Below are 14,754 nucleotides of genomic sequence, written 5' to 3'. Positions count from 1 at the left end.
TCGGTAGCCCTCAGATTGCATCTCTGACCAGCTAACCTGAATTAAACGAGCGTCAGTGACGGCCGGGCGCACCGAGAAGGCAACAACATTGGGATTTTGTCTGCTCTCAAAAGCTTGTCTGGGACAGCTAAATTGCGGCCAAAATCGTGTAGCATCATAAAATTATCCCCATAAACATCTGTCAATTTAAATGAGAGATATCTGCGGTGGAAGGTGGTTGAGCTACAGCGGTGTTTGTCAGACCACGAGACATCCCGAAAATTGGTATTCTCAAGAAAACTTCTGTAGCAACCGAACAAACTACTTCTGCTCTTATGTCTGAGGTCTGTAACGCCAACTTGTCTGTAGCGTCGGAACCGTTTGGGCTACAAACTAATGCGCCACAGGACTCTTCTGTTTGAAGGTTACCTGGTACAGGTTTAGAAACTTTTCTGAAAGTATGGAGGTAGTTTTGTGCCCCCCCCCCCCCAAAAAAAGGGGGGGGGGGTTAAATACATGTCCGAAAAAAATACAATATTTTCTTGGCTTTCTATCTAGGAGATACAGGAAATACACTTCAAAACCTGTCTGTTTTACCATTTATGAATATGCTATTGAATGCGTTTCTATGGGCTATAGTAGTAAAGGGCAAATTCTATAATGTATAAACCATGTTCTTTCTTCATACCTACAGGGGTCCTAAAATGCTAAATCAAATAGCTAAACAATCCATGGTATGACCATCTTAAAACAATTCCATATGTTAGCTTGTATAGTTTTTTTACTGTACCTGTCTGTTTTGCCATTTATGAATGAATTATTAAATGCAATTCTTTGGACTATAGTAGTAAAGGGCAAATTCAATATTTTATACACATTTTTTCTTTTTTATACCTTCAGGGGTCCTAAAATTCTAAATCAAATAGCTTAATGTTTTTTTTTTACTGTAAAGTGTGTTGTGATTTAAAATGCGCTTCAAATATATTGATTTGATACAATGCATCTTGTTCTAATGGCAGACAGGCAGAGAGACATGACTTGCAGGACTCATCATTAGCTCATCTCCAGGGAGATCATGGCCCTGAAAGCCATCAGACCGAGAGGATAAATGGGTGAGAAGAATGTAGTCTGGGCCCAAATCAGTGCGTAAAAACCATTAAATAAAAGCTCATACTATTCCTGTGAGGCACATTAGCATCTGATTCCAGAGGGAAGAGGTACCACAGGATATTTAGGACTGATGGGGGTTCCATATCTCAGCACTCAGCACTCAATCAATGACTTACTTACCATGGCTAGGTCAACAATAAACAGGACAGATATATACAATTGAGAGGGTTTCAGAGAAGAAGAAAAACTATGATTTCGCTTCGGAAAATGTCCAATGAAAATAGAAACAGGCACCCAGTCAGTTGTGTCATTTTCAAAAAATATTTATTGACAAGAATATTAAGACAAAAAAAACCTTGACAATAGTACTATATTTTTTGTCATTGATGAGATTTCCTATACAAAGGCAAAACACACCATATCTACAATTTTGGCTGGAGACTAGTAAAGACTGGAAAGTTGATTGACGCGATTGGCAACTCATTTACGTTTACAGTACCTGGGTGGTCAAGAAATGTCATTTATATGTTGTTTTTACAGCTATAGAAAATCATAGAGGAATAAAGATGCATGATCATAATTTCTTGTCACATCAAAGATAGCAATATGCCCACCCTGTCCATTCAGCCTTCAATCAAGGCTTTTTTTGTCTGCCCAATGCAATCGTGAAGTAGTCAAGATTTTGGCTCATGAGACTGCTCTGAAAATAATCATAATCACCAAATATTTTTTAAATATCAAGTTTGAGAGGAGTAAAACAGTGAGCTAACATTCCCTTTTTATCTATGCATTGTAGGCAGGCCCACATTATTTGAGCTATACAGGTCCCGTTTTGGAAGTGTGTAAAAACCCCTCCATGATGTAGGCTACGTGTCCATGCCCATTATGCAACGAGAGATGATATTTGGAAGTTATCTGTAACCTGTAAAATGTGCTTATTTTCCAGTTTCACATGTTCCAAACCCAAGCCCTCCCTTAGGCCTACAATAAGACTGGTTCAACAGCAATGCGTGTCTTTTATCCAGGCAATTTTATGGCATCATTACATTTTACATGTATTTATTGTTGTTTAATTATACTACAACTAAACTTATTAGAATTATTCATCTCAGCTGCGACCCGTCATTCAAGGCATGGTATTTTGGCATTAATTCGTGTCACATATCAGTTTGAAAACAATGTAAAAATATCTATATATCATTGAGTTAATAAAGCCGCATACAAATATGGTCTCTTTTTTGTTTTCTTGAGTAAGGCAGCTCCAAAATGCAGGTGTTTCAGCCTAGCTCAGTGCTTTCTGTGGTGGTGGGGCAAGCCAGCAGAAAATATGGAGCGTTACGCCGTGATTGGCTCAGTGTTCTGTCATTCATGGGGACACTACGTCACGCCAAATGTAAGGGTAGACAGAAAATTCTAGCCCATTGGGTGCTGCCATATAGCTACATTAGAAGTGCCCATCCAAGAAGGCTCAAGGTCATTGCCCCTGAACAGGCAGTTAACCCAATGTTCCTAGGCCGTCATTGAAAATAAGAATTTGTTCTTAACTGACTTGCCTGGTTAAATAAAGGTTAAACATTTTTTTAAAATTGGTCACAGATATAATGACGTAAAATCACGTTATATCTACAGTAGCTTTGATTGAACTGATGTCAACGTCATACTTCAAAATCTTAGCTAGCAGTCATCATCATCATGAATCAACTGAAAACAACTGTTTACTCCGAAACTGCAAAATCTGACATCAGAGAGTTCAAGACAACTGGGAACTCGGGAAAAACAAGCTACGTATTGGAAAATACGTTTTGAACTTTCATCCAACTCGGAATTGTAAATAGGGAACTCTGGCCTCTTTCTAGAGCTACGACCTGAAGATCAGTGACGTCAACATGATTGAACTTTTTTTTTCTCGAGTTCTCAGTAAATCCAGAGAATGCCAGACTTTGATGAAAAAGTTTGATGACAAAATTTGACCACGACGAAGTGCATAAATTATGTAATATGCCTGGGAGATATGAATACTGTAGCTAAGAAAGTAATACTAAGTGTATGTTGTGTAATAAGCTGTTAGTAGCCCATGTGCCTCATCCTAACAATTTTGTCTATTTTCACCTCTTAATTTTGCCTACTATTCTGAATTGGTACTTGAAATGATATAAGTAGAAATGTAAGCTGTAGCGTTTCACTCACCTGTGCCACTGAGGGATCCTTGCAAAGGTCAACATCGCAGCAGGTTGTGGTGATGGCAGATGACCTTGGGCAGGAAGTAGGAGTTTCAGGGGTCGCGGAACTGGGCATCCTCCGAAAACTCACCCACGTCCACCAGGCTCAGCAGGTCCCTCTTTAGCTTATTCACCATGTTGGCGTCCAGGGAGAGCACCTATAGGGGAGGGTTGTATTCATTAGGCATGAAACAGAAGAAAACAGAACTGAAATGCTCATTTTAATTTTTGAGTTACGGAACACTTTGAAACAGTTGCACTAATGTATATGACACTGGGGTGTATTCACTAGGCACATAACGGAAGCAAACGGGCCAGGACTACCTGAACTTGTCCAATAACAAACACTACTTTTCATTGCAAAACTTTGACATTACGGTGTGACCCGTGTTCCCAGTCACTGACCTGGCAGACGTATTTGATGAACTCCAGGGCTGGGTTTCTGAGTGGCAGGTGGGAGCCGGGCAGTAGAGCTCTGCTACCCGACACCGACTGGCCCCAACATTATACATCAAGTTAGGGCTGGCTAGGACCTGTTTTTTCATAAATAACTAGGCTACGGGCAGGGCTCAGGTATCACTACATTTATCACCAAAATTTTGAAGCTGAGCCATTTGCTTGTAGTCTTGTTATCACCAACCTCAGTGAGTCACAGCTGTGTAGTCATGTGGGTCACGCGTCAGCCATGCTAATTTGTTCGTGCTCTGCTGTGCAGTACAGCCATATCTGACTAAGATCATAACATGGTGTCAGAAGTGCTTCAACCACATCAAAAGAAAGAGACAGCGAGCTGCCTGGGTGCAGGGAGTCAGTGACTGACAGAGAATAGCAGCTAATGGGTTTACTAACAGAGGATGTTATTTTTGATTTCGGGCAGAGCCGGGCTTTAAATTTGGCAGAAGCAATCAGGCCTGGGTAGGGTAGGGCCTGAATGTCACAGGAATGGGTTGGGTTTAAAATTCATGCCTGTGCTTGGCTCTATGGGGAAGGACAGGGAACATCTCTGAGGGCTGGGTCACAGTCCGGGTGCCTGTCATCAGTAGCGTAAAGTACTTAAGTAAAAACTCATTATATTTTGAATGCTTAGCAGGACAGAAAATAGTCCAATTCACACACTTATCAAGAGAACAACCCTGGTCATCCCCACTGCCTCTGATTTGACGGACTCACTAAACACAAATGCTTCACTTGTAAATGATGTCCGAGTGTTGGTCTGCCCCTGGCAATCCGCAAATAGAAGAAGAAGAAAAAAACACACAAAAATTGTGCCGTCTGGTTTGCGTAATATAAGGAATTTGAAATGATTCATGCTTTTACTTTTGATGCTCAAGTATATTTCAAAGGAAATCATTTTAGTCTTTTACTCAAGTAGCATTTTACTGGGTGACTCTCTTTTACTTGAGTCATTTTAAATGAAAGGTATCTTTACTTTTACTCAAGTATGACAATTAGGTACCTTTTCCACCACTACCAGTCACTTTCTTCTGGATCTTCTGGGTGATGCTGAAGAAGTTCTGGCTCAGGATGCTTGACACATACTCCTAATATATAATAATAATATATGCCATTTAGCAGACGCTTTTATCCAAAGCGACTTACAGTCATGTGTGCATACATTCTACGTATGGGTGGTCCCGGGAATCGAACCCACTACCCTGGCGTTACAAGCGCCATGCTCTACCAACTGAGCCTGAGAGAAAGAGATCATACCTGTGGGGGACGGAGGAGTGTCATTTAATTATTGTAATCAAAAGGAGAGACTTTTACATTTCTTCAAAACAAGTCAACTTTATTATTTAATTACTGCAGTAATGGAGTTTGTCAACGAGGAGATTCACAAAGTTCAAGTAACAGACATCTCAACATCAACTGTTCAGAGTAGACTGCGTGAATCAAGCTTTCATGGTCGAATTGCTGCAAAGAAACAACTACCAAAGGACACCAATAGGAAGAAGATACTTGCTTGGGCCAAGAAACATGAGCAATGGACAATTGACCAGTGGAAATCTATGTCCTTTGGTCTGATGAGACCAAAGTTGAGATTTCTGGTTCCAACCGCAGTGTCTTTGTGAGGTGCAAAGCTGTCATCAAAGCAAAGGGTGGCTACAGTCTAAATTTTTTAAATATATTTAGATTTGTTTAACACTATTTTGGTTACTACATGATTCCATATGTGTTATTTCATAGTTTTAATTTCTTCACTATTATTCTACAATGTAGAAAATAGTAAAAAGAAAGAAAAATGTTGAATGAGTAGGTTTGTCCAAACTTTTGACTTGTACTGTACCTTGTGGCTTCGTGGTACCGCTCTCTCATTACTTACCGGGAAGAGCGCTGGAGTCTCCTGCTGCTTGCTGGAAAGCCTGCCCTGCTCCCCCGCCTCTTAATGGGTGTGGTTCCTGGGGCGTTACGTCTTTTCTTCACTCGCATGCCGTGGTCAACGGCAGCGATGTAGGTTAAGAGGAAACAGAGGAGACATAATAAAAGGATGGATGGATTTGTGCAGGAAATCAGGGAGCTGTGCCCACGCACCCCCTCCAAATTAATTATGGATCAAACACTGTACACATGATATGATAACAGACGGTCATGAGGAAGTATTTCTGACAAGAGGCAGTCTGGGCCAGACACTGCATGATGTTCCAGCTGCTCTCCATCAGCTCCTCCACCTCATCCATGTCTCCAGCGCCATCCTCCTCCTCATCGTCAACTTCCTCTTCCTCCTCGTCCTCACTGCTCTCCTCTTCCTCTCCACCCCCATTTCCCTTCTTCTAGGCTGTCCCGTTCTGAAAGTTAATGCAGGTGGTGTGTCATTTTTACCCCAGCCATTTTCATTGGTTATGAGAAATGGGAAACACATACACACATTGTTAAAAAGCAGGTCCAGTAGAACTAGACTGTACCTCACCATACAGGACACTGGAGGGCAGCTTTCCCTCCACTCTTCCATAATTTGCCAGATGCATCCACATAAGGATCTCCCAGCAGTGGGAGGAGGAGTGAATATTGCAAGGAAGATGATTGATGATTGTTTTGGTCAGATAAAGTAAAAAATAAATCATTAAAACAAAATCTCGTCTACTAATTTATGGTCAGTGCTTGTTCCCTTTACCGGACGACGCTAGGCCAATTGTGCATCACCCCACAGACCGGTCGGGGCCGGTGATTTAGCTCTAACCCTTATTTATTAATTCAAGCATCCATGAACTTGACAGGGCTTGCCATCACTCGGCCACCATGCATCACTGTTTTTTTATTTTAAATGTATTTATCTTAATTTGACCCCTTTTTTCGTGGTATCCAATTGTTTTTAGTAGCTAATAACTTGTCTCATCGCTACAACTTCCGTACGGGCTCGGGAGAGACGAAGGTTGAAAGTCCGATACACAACCCGAGCCGCATCCAACCCGATACACAATTTAACACAGCGAGCTCCAACCTGGAAGCCAGCTGCACCAATGTGTCGGAGGAAACACCTAGCGCGCACTGAGCCCGGCACGCCACAAAGTCGGTTACAACAGAGCCTGGGCGCAAATCCAGGGTCTCTGGTGGCAGAGCTGGCGCTGCAGTACAGCGCCCTTAACCACTGCGCCACCCGGGAGGCGCATCACTGATTTATAAGCAATATTTGTTAGTCAAAAATATTGTTTTCTTATGTTCAGTAATTGGCTTTGATATTTCCATAGCCAGCATATATGTTATATGGGTAGCCTAGTGGTTAGAGCGTTGGACTAGTAACCGGAAGGTTGCAAGTTCAAACCCCCGAGCTGACAAGGTACAAATCTGTCATTCTGCCCCTGAACAGACAGTTAACCCACTGTTCCTAGGCTGACATTGAAAATAAGAATTTGTTCTTAACTGACTTGCCTAGTTAAATAAAAATAAATAAATATAAAACATCAACGTTCTAGAGGTATAGTAGTACATGGGGCGGGGAGCAACGTAATCGATTGTGTCCTCTATCCTTCTCTTCTTGGTGCATAGCAGGATGCGGTTAAAGTACCCCTACACCACGGTGGTAGGTAGTCCAACTGAACTGACCACAACAGAAAGAGAGGAGAGAGATATTTGATTTTATTAGGATCTCATTTGGACTAATCTTCAAAGAGTCCTTAAACATTAAAATACAATTTGTAATACAATCATATTTTCAGATATTACACACTGATATATTGACCAGATAAATACTCTAACACTCTAAAAAGATAGATAGGTTCCTTCATCTACCATAGTCCTGCACAACCTTCCAATGTACTATATTTAAAAGGTCCCAAAGTCCTGTTTGAATGCATATATTGAAAGGTTTCTGGTTTGCACAGATAAATTACTCAATGTCTTTATTGCTCTGAAGCTAATTGTTCTTTTGCTAGGAATGGTGGACAATCCATTCCTAGTATTGACTGAATATCTGGTCTCTTACCAACTGAATATTGTTGTGAATGGAGTTTGACTGTTTTAAATGGTGGACACTGTGAAATAAAATTAGCATGTTTTTTAAAATTATCTTTTTGATTGATGACCAACCAAGAGCAAGACGGAGGGAGATAGAGACAGAGACAGAGAGACAGCAAGACAGAAACAGAGGTAGAGAGAACGACAAAGACAGAGAGCAAGAGAGACAGAAGAGAATAGGCAGCCTGGTCAACAGAGTAGCAGAGACGGCCTCTGAGTGGTTCCCCAACTCCCACATCACCATCGTCGTCAGAGGACAGGAGAACCCTGTAGGATTGAGTTAGATTAAACAGCTCCTCCAATACATCTGTACTAAACACACACACACACACACACACGCACACACACACACACACACACACACACACACACACACACACACACACACACACACACACACACACACACACACACACACACACACACACACACACACACACACACACACACACACACACACACACACACACACACACACACACACACACACACACACACACACACACACACAGTACTAAAAGTTTACTTGTTCTATGAAACAGAAAAAATGTTGGCTGTTATCCTGTTTATCTCAATCTTAACGACTTAGTAGTTACTGTATAGTTACTGTTATTCTTTAGTTAGCATGTGGAACATTCAGGGCCTAAACTCATCAACCTTTGGACTGGAGAGTTCAGCACTGGAGTTCAACAAAAATCTTAAAGATGTTGATGTCATCATTCTGCAGGAGACATGGTGTAAGGCTGACATTGTCACTCACTGTCCCACAGGCTACAGAGAGGTAATCACAGAAATACAGCTATGTCAATAGAGGCAGAGACTCTGGATGATTGATCATTTGGTACAAATCCGAAATCTAATTGATCCCCTCAAAATGAGTAAATATCACATTTGGTTAAAACTGAAAAAAATAACTTGAACTGACAGAAAAATATGTGTTCCTTTGAACTATATACACCCCCCCACCCCACCCCCTCAGAATCACCATATTACTCAGAGATCTTCCCCACCCTTGAGGAAGAGATGTGCCATTTATAGGCCCAGAGAAATGTGCTCATCTGTGGGGACACAAATGCGTGCACAGGAACACTACCTGATCTAATGACCAAAAGAGGGGACAGCTTTATTACAGGCCATACTGTTTCTAACTCCCCCATAGAAACAACAGTGACAGCTCCATCAACAAAAACAGAAGGGAACTGTTTCAGCTCTGTCGAAGCCTGGGTCTGTACTTTGTCAATGGGTGAATCTCTCTTTGGAGGGATTCACCCTGTCATGCAGGTGAAAGAGGACCCAAAAGCGACTTAACAGAAACAGAGTTTATTCAAGTCCAAACAGAAAACGACAAATCCTGAATCCTTAACAGGAAATGTCCAAACAGGGAATAACAGAAATCCTCTAGTCTGTAGAGGGGAATAACAGGAGAAGCGGCCACAGACTGCAGGTCGCTCCGGGTAGGCGCAGGCCGTAGCTGACAGAGACACCTGCTCACACGCAGCATCTGATGAAGGCAAAAACACGACAGGACAGGGCGATACACAATCACAGCACGGTGAATTCTAAACAAGGAACCGACAGGACAGGAACGGAACACAAAGGAAGAAATAGGGACTCTAATCAGGGGAAAGGATCGGGAACAGGTGTGGGAAGACTAAATGATGATTAGGGGAATAGGAACAGCTGGGAGCAGGAACGGAACGATAGAGAGAAGAGAGAGCGAGAGAGTAAGAGAGGGAGGGGAGAGAGAGGGATAGAAAGAGGGAAAGAACCTAATAAGACCAGCAGAGGGAAACGAATAGAATGGGGAGCACAGGGACAAGACATGATAATAAATGACAAACATGACAGTACCCCCACTCACCGAGCGCCTCCTGGCGCACTCGAGGAGGAATCCTGGCGGCAACGGAGGAAATCATCGATGAGTGAACGGTCCAGCACGTCCCGAGACGGAACCCAACTCCTCTCCTCAGGACCGTAACCCTCCCAATCCACTAAGTATTGGTGACCCCGTCCCCGAGAACGCATGTCCATGATCTTATGTACCTTGTAAATAGGTGCGCTCTCGACAAGGACGGGAGGGGGAGGGAAGACGAACGGGGTGCGAAGAAAGGGCTTAACACAGGAGACATGGAAGACAGGATGGACGCGACGAAGATGTCGCGGAAGAAGCAGTCGCACAGCGACAGGATTGACGACCTGGGAGACACGGAACGGACCAATGAACCGCGGAGTCAACTTACGAGAAGCTGTCGTAAGAGGAAGGTTGCGAGTGGAAAGCCACACTCTCTGGCCGCAACAATACCTTGGACTCTTAATCCTGCGTTTATTGGCGGCTCTCACCGTCTGTGCCCTGTAACGGCAAAGTGCAGACCTCACCCTCCTCCAGGTGCGCTCACAACGTTGGACAAACGCTTGAGCGGAGGGAACGCTGGACTCGGCAAGCTGGGATGAGAACAGAGGAGGCTGGTAACCCAGACTACTCTGAAACGGAGATAACCCGGTAGCAGACGAAGGAAGCGAATTGTGAGCGTATTCTGCCCAGGGGAGCTGTTCTGCCCAAGACGCAGGGTTTCTGAAAGAAAGGCTGCGTAGTATGCGACCAATCGTCTGATTGGCCCTCTCTGCTTGACCGTTAGACTGGGGATGAAACCCGGAAGAGAGACTGACGGACGCACCAATCAAACGACAGAACTCCCTCCAAAACTGTGACGTGAATTGCGGGCCTCTGTCTGAAACGGCGTCTAACGGGAGGCCATGAATTCTGAATACATTCTCAATAATGATTTGTGCCGTCTCCTTAGCGGAAGGAAGTTTAGCGAGGGGAATGAAATGTGCCGCCTTAGAGAACCTATCGACAACCGTAAGAATCACAGTCTTCCCCGCAGACAAAGGCAGACCGGTAATGAAGTCTAAGGCGATGTGAGACCATGGTCGAGAAGGAATGGGGAGCGGTCTGAGACGACCGGCAGGAGGAGAGTTACCCGACTTAGTCTGCGCGCAGTCCGAACAAGCAGCCACGAAACGGCGCGTGTCACGCTCCTGAGTCGGCCACCAAAAGCGCTGGCGAATAGACGCAAGAGTACCTCGAACACCGGGATGACCAGCTAACTTGGCAGAGTGAGCCCACTGAAGAACAGCCAGACGAGTGGAAACAGGAACGAAAAGGAGGTTACTAGGACAAGCGCGCGGCGACGCAGTGTGCGTGAGTGCTTGCTTAACCTGTCTTTCAATTCCCCAGACTGTTAACCCGACAACACGCCCATAAGGAAGAATCCCCTCGGGATCAGTAGAAGCCACAGAAGAACTAAACAGACGGGATAAGGCATCAGGCTTGGTGTTCTTGCTACCCGGACGGTAAGAAATCACAAACTCGAAACGAGCGAAAAACAACGCCCAACGAGCTTGACGGGCATTAAGTCGTTTGGCAGAACGGATGTACTCAAGGTTCTTATGGTCTGTCCAAACGACAAAAGGAACGGTCGCCCCCTCCAACCACTGTCGCCATTCGCCTAGGGCTAAGCGGATGGCGAGCAGTTCACGGTTACCCACATCATAGTTGCGCTCAGATGGCGACAGGCGATGAGAAAAATAAGCGCAAGGATGAACCTTATCGTCAGACTGGAAGCGCTGGGATAGAATGGCTCCCACGCCTACCTCTGAAGCGTCAACCTCGACAATGAATTGTCTAGTGACGTCAGGAGTAACGAGGATAGGAGCGGACGTAAAACGTTCTTTTAGAAGATCAAAAGCTCCCTGGGCGGAACCGGACCACTTAAAACACGTCTTGACAGAAGTAAGAGCTGTGAGAGGGGCAGCAACTTGACCGAAATTACGAATGAAACGCCGATAGAAATTAGCGAAACCTAAAAAGCGCTGCAACTCGACACGTGACCTTGGAACGGGCCAATCACTGACAGCTTGGACCTTAGCGGAATCCATCTGAATGCCTTCAGCGGAAATAACGGAACCGAGAAAAGTAACGGAGGAGACATGAAAAGAGCACTTCTCAGCCTTTACGTAGAGACAATTCTCTAAAAGGCGCTGTAGAACACGTCGTACGTGCTGAACATGAATCTCGAGTGACGGAGAAAAAATCAGGATATCGTCAAGATAGACAAAAACAAAGATGTTCAGCATGTCTCTCAGAACATCATTAACTAATGCCTGAAAAACAGCTGGCGCATTGGCGAGGCCGAACGGCAGAACCCGGTACTCAAAATGCCCTAACGGAGTGTTAAACGCCGTTTTCCACTCGTCCCCCTCTCTGATGCGCACGAGATGGTAAGCGTTACGAAGGTCCAACTTAGTAAAGCACCTGGCTCCCTGCAGAATCTCGAAGGCTGATGACATAAGGGGAAGCGGATAACGATTCTTAACCGTTATGTCATTCAGCCCTCGATAATCCACGCAGGGGCGCAGAGTACCGTCCTTCTTCTTAACAAAAAAGAACCCCGCCCGGCCGGAGAGGAAGAAGGCACTATGGTACCGGCGTCAAGAGACACAGACAAATAATCCTCGAGAGCCTTACGTTCGGGAGCCGACAGAGAGTATAGTCTACCTCGAGGAGGAGTGGTCCCCGGAAGGAGATCAATACTACAATCATACGACCGGTGAGGAGGAAGGGAGTTGGCTCGGGACCGACTGAAGACCGTGCGCAGATCATGATATTCCTCCGGCACTCCTGTCAAATCGCCAGGTTCCTCCTGAGAAGTAGGGACAGAAGAAACGGGAGGGATGGCAGACATTAAACACTTCACATGACAAGAAACGTTCCAGGATAGGATAGAATTACTAGACCAATTAATAGAAGGATTATGACATACTAGCCAGGGATGACCCAAAACAACAGGTGTAAACGGTGAACGGAAAATCAAAAAAGAAATAGTCTCACTGTGGTTACCAGATACTGTGAGGGTTAAAGGTAGTGTCTCAAATCTGATACTGGGAAGATGACTACCATCTAAGGCGAACATGGGCGTAGGCTTCTCTAACTCTCTGAAAGGAATGTCATGTTTCCGAACCCATGCTTCGTCCATGAAACAACCCTCAGCCCCAGAGTCTATCAAGGCACTACATGTAGCACCCGAACCGGTCCAGCGTAGATGGACCGACAAAGTAGTACAGGATTTTGATGGAGAGACTTGAGTAGTTGCGCTCACCTGTAGCCCTCCGCTTACAGATGAGCTCTGGCTTTTACTGGACATGAATTAACAAAATGTCCAGCAACTCCGCAATAGAGGCACAGGCGGTTGGTGATCCTCCGTTCCCTCTCCTTAGTCGAGATGCGAATCCCTCCCAGCTGCATGGGCTCAGTCTCAAAGCCAGAGGAGGGAGATGGTTGCGATGCGGAGCAGGGAAACACCGTTGATGCGAGCTCTCTTCCACGAGCCCGGTGACGAAGATCTACCCGTCGTTCTATGCGGATGGCGAGAGCAATCAAAGAGTCCACATCTGAAGGAACCTCCCGGGAGAGAATCTCATCCTTAACCACTGCGTGGAGTCCCTCCAGAAAACGAGCGAGCAGCGCCGGCTCGTTCCACTCACTAGAGGCAGCAAGAGTGCGAAACTCAATAGAATAATCCGTTATGGACCGTTCACCTTGGCATAAGGAAGCCAGGGCCCTAGAAGCCTCCCTACCAAAAACTGAACGGTCAAAAACCCGAATCATCTCCTCTTTAAAGTTCTGGAACTTGTTAGAGCAATCAGCCCTTGCCTCCCAGATAGCTGTGCCCCATTCTCGAGCCCGGCCAGTAAGGAGTGAAATGACGTAAGCAACCCGAGCTCTCTCTCTAGAGTATGTGTTGGGTTGGAGAGAGAACACAATCTCACACTGCGTGAGAAAGGAGCGGCACTCAGTGGGCTGCCCGGAGTAGCAAGGTGGGTTATTAACCCTAGGTTCTGGAGGCTCGGCAGGCCAGGAAGTAACAGGTGGCACGAGACGTAGACTCTGGAACTGTCCAGAGAGGTCGGAAACCTGAGCGGCCAGGTTCTCCACGGCATGGCGAGCAGCAGACAATTCCTGCTCGTGTCTGCCGAGCATGGCTCCTTGGATCTCGACGGCAGTGTAACGAGCGTCTGAAGTCGCTGGGTCCATTCCTTGGTCGGTTCCTTCTGTCATGCAGGTGAAAGAGGACCCAAAAGCGACTTAACAGAAACAGAGTTTATTCAAGTCCAAACAGAAAACGACAAATCCTGAATCCTTAACAGGAAATGTCCAAACAGGGAATAACAGAAATCCTCTAGTCTGTAGAGGGGAATAACAGGAGAAGCGGCCACAGACTGCAGGTCGCTTCGGGTAGGCGCAGGCCGTAGCTGACAGAGACACCTGCTCACACACAGCATCTGATGAAGGCAAAAACACGACAGGACAGGGCGATACACAATCACAGCACGGTGAATTCTAAACAAGGAACCGACAGGACAGGAACGGAACACAAAGGAAGAAATAGGGACTCTAATCAGGGGAAAGGATCGGGAACAGGTGTGGGAAGACTAAATGATGATTAGGGGAATAGGAACAGCTGGGAGCAGGAACGGAACGATAGAGAGAAGAGAGAGCGAGAGAGTAAGAGAGGGAGGGGGAGAGAGAGGGATAGAAAGAGGGAAAGAACCTAATAAGACCAGCAGAGGGAAACGAATAGAATGGGGAGCACAGGGACAAGACATGATAATAAATGACAAACATGACACACCCATTGCTCACCTCTAAACCACAGCACAGTAGACTATATGATTACAGACATTGATCCTTTCTCTCTCAGCTCAGTCACTGTCAAGCCACTAACACCTCCGTCTGATCACAGCCAAATTGCATTGCTCCTCCTAAGAACAGACATGGAAACAACTACACATTCACAGCCCAGTAAGCTGTACAACATCAGAAATTCATACAGATGGGCCCAAAACAGCACAGAAGATTACAAGAAAGCAACCTGTAACCAAAATATCCAAACACTCTTAGATAACTTTCTGGATAGCACATTCACTCACGGTA

The 14,754-nt window shown here is 45.2% G+C and overlaps 1 pseudogene; it reads right to left on the bottom strand.

The window, feature by feature from the left end:
- Positions 1-1,032: 1,032 nt before the first annotated feature.
- On the bottom strand, positions 1,033-8,004 carry LOC124033041 (annotated as a pseudogene).
- Between the last annotated feature and the right edge of the window lie 6,750 nt (positions 8,005-14,754).

The sequence above is a fragment of the Oncorhynchus gorbuscha genome, linkage group LG04 (genome assembly GCF_021184085.1).
Source record: "Oncorhynchus gorbuscha isolate QuinsamMale2020 ecotype Even-year linkage group LG04, OgorEven_v1.0, whole genome shotgun sequence".
NCBI classification, from domain to species: domain Eukaryota; kingdom Metazoa; phylum Chordata; class Actinopteri; order Salmoniformes; family Salmonidae; genus Oncorhynchus; species Oncorhynchus gorbuscha.
The sequence above is the reverse complement of the archived record's forward strand: the minus strand, read 5'-3'. Positions and strand labels throughout refer to the sequence as shown.